Source organism: Pteropus medius, unplaced genomic scaffold (assembly GCF_902729225.1).
Source record: "Pteropus medius unplaced genomic scaffold, Ma_sr-lr_union100, whole genome shotgun sequence".
NCBI classification, from domain to species: Eukaryota; Metazoa; Chordata; class Mammalia; order Chiroptera; family Pteropodidae; genus Pteropus; species Pteropus medius.
Window position 1 is genome coordinate 372,602 of NW_024356335.1, and position 16,450 is coordinate 389,051.

General features: G+C 35.3%; 1 protein-coding gene across 7 annotated transcripts in view; it reads right to left on the reverse strand.

Annotated features, from left to right (window-relative positions):
- STRBP (spermatid perinuclear RNA binding protein) overlaps positions 1-16,450 on the reverse strand; it is a 113,661-nt gene that overhangs the window by 63,063 nt on the left and 34,148 nt on the right. For 4 of the 7 annotated variants that reach the window (XM_039861490.1, XM_039861488.1, XM_039861484.1 and 1 more), the window contains exon 2: positions 13,284-13,356. The exons of the other annotated variants lie outside the window; for them this stretch is intronic. The gene's annotated coding sequence lies outside the window, so the exon portion shown is untranslated. The remainder of the gene's footprint in view (positions 1-13,283; positions 13,357-16,450) is intronic. 7 annotated transcript variants of the gene reach the window in all.

The following is a 16,450-nucleotide window of genomic DNA, read 5'->3' on the forward strand; positions in this document are numbered from 1 at the left end:
GGAGTTTCTGACTTTTCCTCCATAAGCACAAATTCCATTATTTTGTTTGACTTATTTTATCCATCTTGGATTAATTCCTCAAACCCTCTGTCATTCCCTTCAGGCCTTTGCTATTTAGCTTGCTGACATACATTCCCTTTTACTCTTGGCATTATTCTTAGTAATTGCAATAACCACATAAATGACCCTTCTAAAATTCTGCCCTCTGCATTCCTTACATTCCTTTCCTCCAATGTTCTCATCTCCTTTCCTACCTTGGACACCCACTCCTCACCAGAGCCCATAACCTATTAATCCTACTACTTTTCACAGTCCCTCACCCTTTGCATGCCCTCATTTGTCCTTATCCAACTGAAATTATACAATCCATCATTTACCATCGCTCATTCATACCAGCATTTCCCTTTGTTATTTACTCCTGGAAAAACTAACCATGGTTAAATCCAGCTCTCTTAGCTACACCACACCAGTCACCCTGGACAACTGAATGAAGAGGTTGTGCTAATTAATCTTTTTCCTAAATTCATGATCTAACCTCAAAAAGGCCCAATAATCAATAGTTTTCAAACAGTGGTGGTACTTCAACCCTGGGGGATCTGAAAATGTGAGGTGAAGTTTTGTAGTTGTCACATGGTGGGTAATCTTGGCATCTGGTACCCTGGCATGCTAAACATCCTGCAATGTCCAAGGAGTCCCATTGAAAAAACAAAAACAAAAACAAATATTTATTCACTTTTCCATTTTCCTAATGATTATTTCACATCTTCTCCTATGTCTTCAAGCATCATCTTGCTTTCTATTTCAATCAAAATACCAACCTTGCTGCATCTTTTCCCATATATTCTACATTTCTTCCTGTTATTATGAATAAATCGTCCCAACTCCTGTCTAATTCAAATCTCTCAACTCAAACTCTTTTGCCTACTCCAGGAATCACTCCCTCCCCTCTCTCTCATATAACTTCCCTTGACCCCCTTACAGCCTGATTCTCTGCCCCTTTTAGGGCATACAAAATTCTTTTGAGTTTCCATTTATTCTCCTTCCATTCTCTCTGAAATTTACCCCAATCAGCCTCTCACCCCAATACTCCATTGAAACAGGTCTTGTCAACGTTCCCTAAGATGTCCATGGTGTTTAACGCTATAAGCGATTCTCGATCTTCATCTCAGTTGACCTCTCGGCAACAGGTGACACAGTTCAACTGCTCCCTACTTAAACATTTTACTTCCCTTGGCTTCCACCAAGGACACCACTCTCTTAGTTCCCGTACTGCATAAATTACTCTGCCATTTCCTTTCTTATCTCCACAACCTCTAAATGCTGAAGTACCTCAGGATACAAGTCCTCACACTTAATCTCTTTACTATCTCACTGTGTTCCAATCCACATTGGTATCCTCGCTACTTCTCAAACAATTTACTTATACTCCCACTTTGGAGCCTTTACACTTGTTAGTTTACACCACAGATATCCATATAAATTCTTCTGTTACTTCTTCAGGTGTCTGCTCAAATCACCTAATCATGAACCCATCCCTAATCACCCTATATAAAATAGCAACCCCTCCTCTAGAATACCTCTGATCTTGTTCTATTTCTCTTCATAGGATCTGACATGATATCTTTGCTTACTCTTTGTCTTATACCACTAGAACAATGCCTGGCACAAAGGAAAAACTCAAATGAATTTCTCAAAATATTTTCTTATACCACGTCACATTTGATGCTCACAACATCCCTGAAAAGTAGTGGGGAAAAGAATAAGTGGTATAAATATTTCTATAATCTTTGAAAATATCAAAACACAAATATAACCAAGTTGTTAAATGATGTGTCCATGATCACACATGGCAGACTATCTCTAGAACTGGGGTCGGGTCTCTAGCACCTTTTTTAATTCACATCACTGTCTCCACAAGCAAATCAAAGAGCAGGTGTATTTTTAATTTTGCATAGTGATCTTTAAAAGCTCAACGTGAGACCTAGTCCTTTAAATCACAAACTGGAACTGGCACCTGAACTGTACATGCCTCAGTAGTACTTATTTTCTTTTCACTAAAAGGCTCTTAGAGGTCATCGGGCTATCTTTAGAATGTACAGATCTTGTGACAATTCTGATCAAAAGGAAAACAGGGTAATGGGGCAAAAAACAGTTAAGTATTCAAAGATTCTCTGTCTTCTGTGCCCACTGCGGCACACTTAACACCAAAGGGTAAACCAGCACCTTGGTAAACAAGCTTCAGAAGGTGTCTCTGGTTCTCAAAAGACTTTTTGTTGCCATTCTACAGAATAGAGCATGGCCAAGAAACCCTATCTGGAGACAGAATGGACACGATTATTTCTTTTACTTAAGTTTACAAAATGACCTCAGAACCTAAAACCTAGTTATAAACAAGCAATAATATTAAAACTCACCGATTTTAAAACGAATAAAAGTCAGTTTGTTTTCATTTTGGCAAAATAAACAATAGGTACTGACTGCACAGAAAATGCATAAATTCACCAAGTATTACATCAATACAGAAAATATGTCATATACAACAGTGCTAAAAATTAAGAAATATATTAGATGCTTCAGTAATACAATAATTTAATTTCCGGACTCTTGCCAACGCTCATTCTCCCTTTTCTGGCATCCTCTGCCACAGTTGGAAACTGTGTATCTAGGTCAGAAAAGACAAACAGCTTTTCAGAATAGCTCAATATCTTTGGCACAACTGTTGATATTATAATTCAACCCTTTCACAAACTCCTTTTAAAATATACCCTGATGTAAATCACAAGATTAGTATTACTGATATTTATGAAAAGCCATTGGGAAAAAAACACTAGATTTAGAAAAGTGATAGAAGTAATGGACTTAAAAACATGACAATGTAATTAATGCAAAAGTAACAGATTTAGGGTCAGAAGATTTGCATTCTAATTCCAGCTCTGCTACTAATGAGCTGGCCAATTTTCAACAAATCTCAAACTCTCTGAGCCTCAATTCCTTCACTTATAAAGCAAAATGGTTAGACTATACCTAGATTACTTTTTAGGTACTGCCTGTTTAAACACGAACCTATGATAAACCAAAAATCTTCAAGTCCATTTTATGTAAGACGTGTTAAATTTATTCCTTTAAAGTGTGTTTTTACAATGTAATCAGATTTTTAATATTGTAGATAAAACTAAAAACCAGATAATTGGGGAAATTTGAACACTGACTCTTTGATAACATAGAATTGCTTCTGGAGGATGATAATGGGTTTCTTTTGGGAGGAGGGGTGTTCATGTCTTTTAGAGAAACATATTAAACTATTTACAGATGCAATTATATGAAAATCTGGGATTTTCTTTAAAATAATCTACTTGAGGGGATGAGGAAGAGTAAATAAGATTGACCATTCATTGATACTTATTGAAAATTGATGATAGGAGGTTCTCTGTGCTTTGACTATTTCCATAAGGTTTTTAAACAAGAACAAATTTACTAATAAGAATCTAACAAACCAACTTTCAATTTATCTGTAGTAAAATGAAATTTTCATATGTCATGTTTTCTTTAGGTGCATTCTCCTTTAGAGAATCCATTATGTAATTATACAAAACCAAAGCAGGTAAAATTATAAAAGGATAAAAGCATCTTGGGGAACAATTTAGTAACAACTAATAGTCAAAGATGTGGATATCCTACAAGCAACAATATTATTTCTTGTTACATTATCTAGAGTAACTCCCAATACATAAACATAGTAAGACAAATAACACCAATGTGCACTACAGCACTGTTCATATTAAAATACTGGAAGCCTAAATGTCCATCGACAAGAGAATAGAGATATAAATTGTGCAGTTAATGAACTACAGTAATATATTCCATTTTGTCTAAACTCAAAACAATGTTGAGTGAAAAAGCTAGATGCAGAATAATATGTACAGAGTGATGCTGTTTATATAAGCTTAAAAATGCAAAAAGATGTTACATATAATTTATAGATACACACATACTTTTAGGATAAAAACATCTAAGGTAATGACAAACAAAAAGTTCAGGAGTGGTTATCACTGGGGAAAGAATACGACAGATCAGGGAGGGATACACACGGGGTCCATATCTGAACTACAGTTTCTTAGGGGAAAAACAATCTGAACCAAATTTGGCAAAACAGTAGCACATGAAAAAAACTGTGCGTGGTGAGTATAAAGTAATTTATCGTATTCTATTTTGTCTATATGCCTGAAATACTTTAGAATTTCAAAGTATATTTAAAACTATGTCCACAAGTATAAATATTCAGAAACCAAAGGAACCTTTGTCCTCTTAAGCAGCAAACTACTTTAGCCCCGGTCTTAGCCTTCAGAGATTAGCAAATTTTCTGATATAAACTAAATATTGATATTGAATAGAAGACACAAGAAACTTTCCCCATCAAAGAAGACCGTAAAGGTTTTTGTTCTTAAGTAGAATGAGACATAGAATCATCCAAAGATGTTCAAAATGTTAGAGTGCAAGCTAAAGTCACTGTCACTGTTATGAAGGTCCCAAAGCACTGCAGGAGATAATACTGCCCAGAAACATCCTAATTTTAAGTAAAAAGTCAAGAAATACTTTTGTTAGGGCAGGTCTATGGAAAGCCCAAGATGTTTCTCAAGTCTCTCTAATCTGGCAGAACTCAACCTCCAAAATGTCTCTCCTGCAGATTTTGTCAAGATTTGACTTATAGGCTTTGTTATGGGAAGGTCTAGAGAAGGCTTTACTTGAGGGCAGAAGTCAGATGTCTTTTTCTTAAAGGGCCAAAGAGTAAACACTGGAGGTTTGCAGGCCCTAAGTCTCTGCAGCAACTAGTGAACTTCGACATTACAGGATGAAAGCGGCCAGACAATATGTAAACGAATGGGTATGGACGTGTTTTAATAAAACTTGAAAGACATAGTTTGCCAATTCCTGCTTTAAGTCATGGTCTTTCTAGTGTTTCACTAAGATGCCAGGGGTGTCGATCAGGTCTCTCAATTCTGGCTGTGCCAGAACTCCAATATCCTCCAGCTATACAACCTCCAGTTCATTCTCACCCCTGGGACAGCCACTCTAATAAACCTCCCAGTCTTTCTCCTTCATGGACAGCCCAACCCTCTGCCACGAATCACTAGGGGCTCAAACACAGACATCTGGAAACCCCTCCTACACAATTTCCTCTTCACCAGTGTTCTACCCAGAAGCTTCTAGCTATTTTTGCTGTCCCAAATTCTGAGCTCACCACAGTTAGGCCACCATGCTCTGCTTGGGACTCCATATCGAGAAATTGTTCTCAGGCAGAAAGCAGGGGCACTCGTGGGGTTCATTTCATGAATTGCGAGATCACAGGCCTCTTGCCCAAAGCCTGAAAGAACTGCCTCGTATGGTTTTCTATGGCAGAATCAATTACTCCATTATAGCCAGAAATGGAATAATACTCAATAAACATTCTAGTTTCTACTATATATCAAAACCTCTGCTAGGGCATAGATAATCTGAAGCTATGGTATAATCCAAAGGACATGATGGTGAGAACAGCCATGCAATAAATACTTACTGAGGCATCTTACTGTACCAGTTAAGTCCTGACTTTGTCTTTGAGCCTCAGTATTAGCTCAGCCTAAAGTAGGAGTATAATCTGCCCTGTATATCACATAGGTTTCGGGTTAAGGATTAAAGTTGAGAAAATGTACATAAAAACACACCTGATAAAGCACTACATAAATCCAAGTTATTCTGTGATGGCTATAATCACACCCTTATTAATGTACGTTTTCCCTACAGCAGAAACCACATGTAAAACGGTGGCTGTGAAGGAACATGGTGCATGTGCATGCATGCGCTCTGGAGGGTAGGGGGATTCCAGAATTCAAATCTGCTAGAGAACAGACTGCATATATAGAAGTGGTAGGAGATATGGGTAACTGCCAAACAAATGTTGATGATAAGCTGAATGAATAGCAGAAGAGCATTTAAGTGAAGTACTTTTTTGAAATTTAAAATCAGCGTGTAAAAAAATAATTTTTGAAAATGTTTTCTTACACAACATGTTGATACAAATTTCTTTAGGTTAAACATATATATGGCTTTATTCCAACTATTTTAAAGTTCAAGAATAGAAAAATTTCTAACTTAAATAATTCTTTAATATTTGTCTAAATGGATCACAAAGGTCATGATCATTTTCTCAGCAATAGTCATATAAATAAATAAATAAATAAATAATAAAGTCCAGAGAAAGGGTAAATCACTCAAGAAACATACAGGCTGGTAAGAGTTTAGGGAAAAGTCATGCTAGTAGACCAGTGAACCTTACCCTAGGTACCTGAGTTTAAAGCACAAATGTGAATCCAGCTTTTAACAAAGGCTTATTTTCTATTGGGTGTTGGAGAAGAGTGATGAGTAGTTATATACAGTGGTATGTTCTAAAATACTTCTCATTCTGCTTTCATTTTCTTAAACTGTCCTCTCTTCCTTCTTTTTCATTCTACCACTGCAATCTCAGGCCTTTAAATAAATGTCGGCTGTAATGTTAACAGACATTGGCATATAAAATGAGAAAGCGACAATTCCTTAAAAACACAAATGATAACTATAAAATAAAATAAAATATATTTGAGTATACTAAAATCAAGAACATTTAGTCTTCAAAAAACACCCTAAAGAAAGTAGAAAGGCAAGTTATAAACTGAAAAGATTTTTGGAATACATACATCCAACAAAAGTATCCAAAATACATAAGGATGACTTAAAATCTTTTAAAAAAAAAAAAAAGCAAAGACAACCCAAGAGGGAAAAAAAAGACATGAATCAGCATTTCACAGGGTGGGGAAAAAAGATCAATAAAAATGTGAAAAAATATTAATATCAAGAGTTATCAGAAAAATACAATAAAATTAAATATCATTTTACATCCAATCAAGCTGAAAAAATTTTAAAGTCTGACAACACCAAGTGTTCAAAAGATATGGATCCACAAGGTCTTTTATAGATTAATGGTGGGGAAAAAAATGTTTGGCATAATTTCCACAAAGTGAATAATCCCATATTCTATTACCCAGAGATTTTAGTCCTAAGTATATATGAAGAGAAACATAAACATGTACAGGAGACATGTATATTAGACTGTTCAAAGCAAAACTGTTCACAATAGCAAAAACCTGGAAAACATGCAAAATGTCCATTCTTGGGAAAATGAATAAACTATGCTATATTAAATATATTAACATAATGGATTATTAATCAGTAAAGTGAAGAAACTACAATTACATGCAACGATATGGATAAATAATAGTAATAAAATATTAAGTAAAAATACTAAGTCCTAAATGATTACATATAGAGTATCTTTTTAGTAAAATTAAAACCAAAATTAAAAAATATACTTTCTAAAAATCCATAAAGATGTGATAACACTATACAAAAACAGAAAGCAAGGGAATAATGATGACAGAATTCAGGCTGAATTCAGGCTGTAGACTGAAAACAGGAGGATAGGATGGCTGGGGGAGCCTGTGAAGTCAGATGTAGGTTATCAAGGACCTACCTTTGGTTCTGATGGTGGGTTCACAGGGGCTTATTAACATTTTAAAAATAAAATAAAAACAGGCTACACATGGGCCAGTAAGAGCATGCTATAAACAAAGATTACGGCTAATTCATTATCCAATTCTATGCACGTTACATTCAATTTTTTAAAAAGCTTCTTAGTCTATGTTAAATTTTTTACTAAATTGAGTTTTGGTCTTCCTGGAAAATAATTTTTTTATTTATGTCAAATCTAATCAACTATAAACAACTGTTATACTATTTTCCTAATGTGGGTAACTTAAAAAATACAAATTGCTGATATAGTATCTTAAACGATATTATGTTGGAATATAAGTCACATATTGTGATTTGACTCATGGTATACTTACTACAACACTATTCATGAAACTGCAATTTAATAAGTACTCTGAGCTTGCTAAATACTAGAAAGCAAACAAAAACTTCCATGACCCAAAGAAAATATCTTTCCTTTTTACAAGATGACTTGTTTCTCACCTGACCCTTAAATTATAGACGCCAACTCAAAAGAGTCCTTTTACTCATAAGTGACACTTTCAAGTCAACCTCAGTATTTTTTCCCAAACTTCTGTTCAAAAAAGAACAAGTAAAATGCAAAACTTCTTCCATAATGCAGATTTTCTTATTGGAAAACTTAAAATTAGGGTTTTCGTAACAACTAACTCAACCACTTAATAAATAAATGCCTATGGTATATACAAAACACTTCAGAAAAAATAACTGTAAAAACAATCTGTTATACTCAATTTCAGCATTTTGTAACTTCCAATTAATATGGTATATATAAAAATATATACTCACCTACTTCTGACAGAGGTTCACGAGGAAAATATAGTATAAATAACTGATAAACACACATGAAGAATGATCATATATAAAAAGGGTCCCCTTGTCTGAATTTCCAGTGGGAAACAAACTTCACACTTCTAAAATGATGTATTTATTAGCTAGAAAGCTTTAAATTGTCCAACCATCTGAATAATACTAAGCCCCTGTTCAACACCAACCCCTTTCCCCCAAAAAAATGAATGAGAGAAAGGGGAAAGACCAAGCAGCACAAGAAATAATGTGAAAAATGGATTCAGTTATTTGTGTTATTATTTATCTGTTGAACACTCCCAGATTTCCCATATTTTCCCAAGACAGAGACTTCACATCACCATCCAGAATGTTACCCTCAAATAAGCAGAATAAGAAAATTAAAGGCAGTATAGAACTAGGAATATTTCCTACTTGTATTATCACTAAACAGATGACACCGATTAGTGAATAAACTTGTATCTTAATACACATATCCCTACATTATACAAAGCAATTCTTATAAAGCATAACACGAAGTAAATTCAGCATCACAGACAATCCTGTGTAGTTGTTCAAAGTCTCGACATTTGACAGATAGAACAACAAACTCAAACAACTCTTATAAAATCACACAATTAGTAAGTGGTAACAATTACATGCAAACTCAGGTCTGCTGACAGACTTCTATTCACAGAAAACTAAAGAAAAAAAATTGAAGTCAGGGGACCAGGGCTATAATTGTATCGTTAGAATGGCCACTAACAGCCATTCCCCTGGACCTGTGGATTCTGCCTCCTGAAAAATAATAGCTCCCACCCTATGTGCTTCACAAGGCTACTGTAAGGATCAACTAACAGTCATGAAGTATTTTGAAAAGTACAGTGTTATATAAATGGGGAGAGATTAGTCTTCCAACCTAATGATAGTCGAGTCCTGAACTCAAGGGACAGCAATACAATACCACGGTCTTGTGACTGTTATTTTTTCAGTCTACAAAAAATTCTGCAGTTCAAAAAGAATTCTAAATCTCAGTTATTCGATGTGTGATTCATAAATGGAAAAATAAAACCACTGAGTTCACTTAAACGAAACGTGAGAGTTTATAAGACAGGAGAAGAGAACAGACTAAATTCTCTCTCCCTGAAAAGGCCTCTCCACCAACCCCTACCAGTAATAATGATGATGCCACAGTAATGATAGCAAGTGCCTGCAGTATGGCAAGCACTCAGCTAAGTATTTTACATGCATTACTCCATATCCTCAAAGGCTCTCTGTAGGAGATACAAGTATATCAATTTTACAGAGGAAACAATAGTCTAGAGGAGTGAAGTAACTTATCTGAAATCAAGCATCTAGTTAGTGGACAAAGCAGGATTCACACTAGACCACTTGTCTATAGAGCTGGAGCTCTTTATAACTCACTACTATAAAGCAAGCCCACCCAGCCAAATGCTACCTCTCAGGAAGCCTTTCCTTCATCCCAACCCAAGTATAAAACTAATTCTTCCTACAAAGCACCATTTCATTTCCTCTCTGGTGACACCTCTACCTACTTATGTTATGCAGTATGAACAAACATGAAAATCTATTAACATTATTATGAATGTTGACATACATGCAGATACACATACATACGCATACTTACGCACACACATATATGTACAAAAATGCAAACATATAACTTATCTGAGTCTTGGGTTCCTCATCCCTAAGGAATCATCTACTTCAACAAGACTTGTTTTGAAACCAAACAAGAATTTCTTTAAAGTGCTTAAAGAAACATTATTTGCTCAAAACCACAGAGCCAAGATATGAATTCATGTTTAATGACCTATGTGACCAAGCCAGCCACTTGACTCCAAAGCCCAATGTTTTCAGTACCATCTACATAGCTCATCTGGCCTCTCAGATCTCAATTCTTAAGGTTGAAGTGAGTTGGGAACCAGAACCATGCCAATTCAGTTAATACATATTTATTGTAACAAAATTATAAAAGCTGAATAAATTCATTGTTGGTAATATTCTATAATTCCATGAGAGAGAATGCCTGTCATCTTCCATGTGAGATTCCGGACTCTGGTCTTTCCAGGGCACAAAGTTAGGTCTACTCCCCAATCCCTGCCACCATTCCCAATAATGATGAGAAAGGAAGAATTTCTGAAATCTGATTTCACACCTTTTCTGGAAATTAGATTCAAGCATAAGAACAGTAACCTGTTCTCGTACATAAGATGCTTAACCTTTGAAATGACATTTTCCAAATACCATCCTTAACTTAAATGCTCCACTCTGACCATGCACTCAGCTTAGACAGTGCCACCCCTGACCTCTACACCTTCTCAACCCTTCACCCAGCTTGAACTGAATTAATGAACCCTCCCATATGCTCCCACTGCACTAGTTGCCTTCATGTTTCACCATTGACTAGTTCTATAGCCACATACTATTCCTTGAAGGAAGGTATTGTTTTGTTCTCTGCTATATTCCTAATATATACCACAGTGCCTGGATGGTAAGCACTCAAATATTTATCAAATGAATAAATAAATGAATAAATGATTGATGACCTAATTAGGACTCTGTCTTGGTACATCTCCTCATCATTCTCCATAGCTGTACACAGCTAGACTCATACCAGTCTTGCCATAGAGCTGTCTCTCTACCGGGCTCTAGGCAAGGTGCTATGACCACAGCTACTGTGCACCCTTTGCTTACTGAGGAGCAAATTCAAGCTCATAAGAGTGTGCTTCAACTAGGATGCTGATCGCGATTCATTCTAAAGGTACTTTTTTCTCAGATAATTTATTTCAGGGAACTGCTGATATAAACAGCAAATACTGCCATCATATCATACATAATTACATGACCAATCCTGTAAAATGATCGCCTTGGTTAAGACTTCATTTTTGATCCCCCATGTTCCACAGCATGTACATGATACTTTAACCCTCTAATTTAATATTTACATCAACCCTATAAAGTAAATAGTGTATGATCGGTCTCCATTTTAAGGTTGAAAAACTGAGACTCAGATGGTTAAGTAACTTATCCAAAGGCACCATAAGAGCAAATCTATAATTTGAACCCAAGTCTGTTAGGTGCCAAAACCTGTGAACTGCTATACTAAAGAGTTTTCAAGAAAAAGATGCCTGCCTCATCAGCTTCATAAGGTGGTCTCAATCAACTAAAAACTGAGCTAGGGGGTCAGGAAAAGACAATCATCCAGTAACTCAAAATGTGACGTTAGGCTTCCCATTCAGTATTATATACCGATATAAACTCAACACAGAAGATAAAAGGAGCTTCAAGAATCAAAACTGCTGTAAAGAATAAAAGTTATACAATCCTAAATTATACTGCTGTGAGAAAATTTAAGTTATTACGAGAAGTTGGCCTTTTTCAAAACAGTTATTCAAAATGATGGAGTAGAAGAATAAAATGACCATCTGTTAACAGGGTGGTTAAAGGTTAGAAAAGCAGACCAGAAAGAAAGGATGAGAGAAAAAAGTCTCGTTCCAACAACAACAGACCATATGCAAAGTTACTCCCTTGCCAATTTATGAGAAACACACAGCATATGGAAAATAGGAAAAATGTGACAGTATCTACAGGAATTCTCTTTTTAAAAAAAGTTGCCAATTAAAACAAAAAGGTTCAAACCATTAGTAATTAGACCACAGAATATCTGAAATAAAATTGAAGAAACGGCACCATGTCTTTAGTTCCTCTAGACTTACAGCACATGTATTGAAAGGCAATTTCTCTAGTGAAATCATTCCTACAATGCATACCTACACGATTTTTAATAAAGTCACTAGATAAAGTTAAACTTCACTTAAAGTTACAATTAACTACTTGTTAGGTTGTCACTAAAGCATCTGATTTAATGCTATTCTAACTGTTCTAACTTTAAAAGAAATATGTAAGTGGTGTCCATTCTTATTTCCCATTCTCCTTTATGACAATATTTAAAGACACTGGCATTTTAATATTCCAAATCCACACTGCTTCTCTGACACGTTTGCTTTTCAACTTCTGAAAGATTAATGAGACTTGACTTAAATGCATTTCTAGCCTGTCAATCCTGATGTTTCAATGGCTTTATACAATTTCCTTTGGAATAAAATTTTAACAGAGAAAGCAGTTTTTTATTCTTTATACTTATGGTGGACGCTTAATTAGCATCCTCAGGTTACACACAATTTCCTGAAGAGACCAAATTAAACAGAGCCCAGAGATAATGTTTCTAGATTTGGCAAACAGCACAATTCCTACAACTTTCCTCTGGCATATTTACAGCTCCCTTCTATGATACACTATTTCATTTAACTAACTTACCTCATTCCCTCTTTTCTAACCACAGACTTTTAACATAGTGTTCTCTTCACTATTATTTTATTGATAAAATGAATTAACTGAGTAGGGGATTAGGAATGATATGTAACATGTAATCATAAAAATGATACAATAGGGAAATAACCTAAGTGAATTATATAGCTTGTCTATACATTAATACAACTTTAAAGATTTTACATTCCCTATACCTAGGTGCAGAGGTATGAAAATATAATTTAGTCAATATTATTTATCCTATACACATTTTATTAATGACCAGAATTGATTAACCATGTGCCAGGCATTGGTTACTAACATATATAATCTCATTTAATAATAACAACGATAATAACAAAATGATGCCTAACATATAAATTGTGCTTACCACGTTCCAGGTACTATTCTAAGTATACCGCACATGTTAATTTATTTAATCCTCACCTTTAATCCCCTATGAAGTGCAATTATTTCAAATTCATAAATGAGGCTTTGAAAAAGCTCTTACTCATAGTATAAATGAAGAAGTGACATAGCCATAATTGAAATTTAAGTTGCAATATGGAGTCAAGCCAAACTCTTACCCTCTAAGTAATACTTTCCACTTTCGCTGTTATCACTCCACCCCCAAACAACTCTTCAAGGACTCTCTGGGACCTAAAAGATAGAGAAGTGGAATTTATGGTTCCTACTGAAGTACCATGTCACATATAATCTTATGTCCAACAACGTTTATAAACTTCAGCTAGAGCTAAATCAACCTTGCTGCCATCTCCCAAACCTCTCATTCAGTACTCCATGCCTTGTTTCATGTTATTTCCCCTAAAACAGCATCTCCAATCCCCACCCTCAAATTCTGCCCAGAGTTCAAAGTTCCACCTCCTTCATGAGACATTCTCTGACACTTCCAACTAACTGTGAAATTCCCTTTGCATAAACTCTTTCAATAATTACTGCAAGCTATGACCATTTTTGTTATTAAGCATATACTGCCTCATATTGCAACTTGAATTATTTTGACATGCTTTTCTCTAAACTATAAAAAAAGGTCAGAACGGTGCCTCAAAATCCGGTACCCACCTCTGTCCACAGCACAGTGTTATACATATAACAGGAGCTTCGTAAATATTGTTGAATAGATGAACATGTACTTTTATTTAGTGAGAGAGAGTAAGGCAAAGTATTTTGACAAAGTATAGGCGCTGATGTCAATAAACCTGAATTTTAATCTACCATTTGCTACCTTCCTGTTTGACAATGGCAAGTTGTCCTGAGTTTCTATTCTCATCTTTACAAAAATAAAACCTCTACCTCACTGAGTTGTTATAAAATTTAAGTTTTATTACCTTCAAAGGAGAGAAAGACTGACAGTTCTCAATATTTACAATGGAAGCCAGAAAACAGAGGAATGGTATCTTCAATGTGCTTAAAGAAAATAACTGCCAATTACAGAATTCTAAATCCAGGGATTATATCCTTTGAAAATAAATGCAAATAAATGCACTTTCAGAAAAACAAAATTTGAGTTTGCCACCAGCAAACTGTACTAAAAGAAATTCTAAAGTTATTCTAAATTAAATTTAGACCTGTACTAAAAGAAATTCTAATGGCTGTTCTTCAAGCAGAAAAAATTATCAGATAAAAGAGATCCAGCTAGGAAAATAAAGAGATAAATATATGGGCAAATCCAAATGAATATTAATGGTTATTACATTAAATAAAATATTGATTTTTGGGGTTTAATTACACAGAAAAGTACGCAACTATAATAACATATAAGTTGAGATGAGGGTAAAGATGCATATATTGTCAGGATCAAGGGTAATGGTATCAATTAACAATAGATTCTAATAAGTCAAAAATGTATTGATCAAATTTTTTAAGAAAACCACAAAAAGAACTGAAAAAGGCTGTAGAAACTCCCAAGTAATTAAGAGGTGGGCGGATGACTTAGGAGAAAATGATTTATGAAAAAATACCACTGGCACAATGCGACATCCTTTCAAGGTAGGAAGCAGCAACTTTGCAAAGATAAAGAAACCAAGACTTTACGAGGTTAAGTAACTCCCAAGTTGGGCGGGGCCAGGTGTTGAAAGCAGGTCTGTCTAGTTCCAAAACGTGTATTTCCATGATGTCATGTTCTTGGTGGAGAAAGCAAAATGACCAGGTGACAATGTAATGAAGAGATAAGTTTAAAAAAGAAAAAGAAAGAAAGGAAGGAAAAGAAAAGAAAGCTATGGAGAGAAGAGAATAGGCTGGAAGAAGAAAATAAGGGAGAGAATTTTAAGGAGAGAGAAAAAGGAGTTGAACGGGGTGCAGTCCTAGGTCTCCAGGGCCTGCCTGTGTTTCACATAGAACCTCCGCCGCTCTAGACTGTGGCTGTGACCCACAAAGTGACTCCACTGAGAGGTCCCCCATTTCCTGCCATGGCTCCACCAAGTCCTTCCACCCAAAGTTCCTCTATACTCCCCGACCACAACCACACTGCCACCTACATCCTGCAACAGGTGGCAGTGATCAGGAGAATAGTGAACATCAACTTTTTTGGTAACCAGCTGTGTGCCCTTGAACAAGACTCTTCCTTTTCTTGGGCCTCATTTCCCCCACTTGTAAAAGAAGGGGTTGAATTAAATGATTTCTTGAGACCCTTCAGGGTCTCATATTTTATTAATTGGTAAATTTTTTTAAATCCATCTTTTATTTTGAAAACTTTAAAACCAACAGGAGAATTAAAAGAATATTACGATTAACATCTATGTACCTTTGACATAGCTTTACCAATAGTTAACATTTTGCTGCATTTGCTGTATTTTTTGTGTGTGTGTGGAACTATATGAAAGTAAGTTGCAGGCATCGTGACTTTGCCTCTAAATACTTTGCTGCATCTCCTAAGAATAAGATCACTATCTCTCTTAACCACAATACCATTATCACACCCAAGAAAATTAACAACTCAACAATATCCAAAATATAGGCCATATTTAATTTCCTCTACTTGTTTCCAAAATTTCTTAATTTTATTTTTAAATCCATGACCCAATCAAGATTCATACGCACTGCATTTTTCTCATTTGAGACTCTCTTTTAGGCTAGAACAATCTCCTCACATTTGTTTTTGTTTTTCATGTCAGCCTGTTTTAGGAGTTGAGGTCAACTGTCTTATGGAATGCCCCACATTACAATTTCTCTGATTGTTGCCTCATTTCTGGCAATAATATGACCAGAAGTGATGTTATGTAGTTTTTACTGCATCAAGACAAGGAATACCTGTCATCAGCTTAGTGATCCTAAGCTTAATCACCTGGTTAAGTGGGAATGTCAGATTTCCACAGTGTAAAATTATTTCCTTTTGTAAGTAGTAATCTGTGATGAGATACTTTGAGCCTATGTGAATATCCTTTATCTCAACACTTAAGTTGAATGGTATATTGAATGTGTATCCTATGTTCTGTAATTAATACTAAGAGTATAGAAATAAATAAAACATGGAATCTCATGTCAAAGAGTTAATATAACAGAAAGATACAACTGATTAGGTAGAGTCAAACAAATATTACACAGGTAGGACAAAGATGTCAAAAGACAGAATGTGACCAACTAGAATTCACATGTGTTGCTGATAGGAGTGTAAAGTAGGAAAACTACTTTAGACAACTTTTTAGCATTCTCCCCTAAAGCTGCACATACACATAATCCATGACCCAGTAATTCTATTCCATGTTATATGCCCACAGAAGTGTGTGCATGTGTA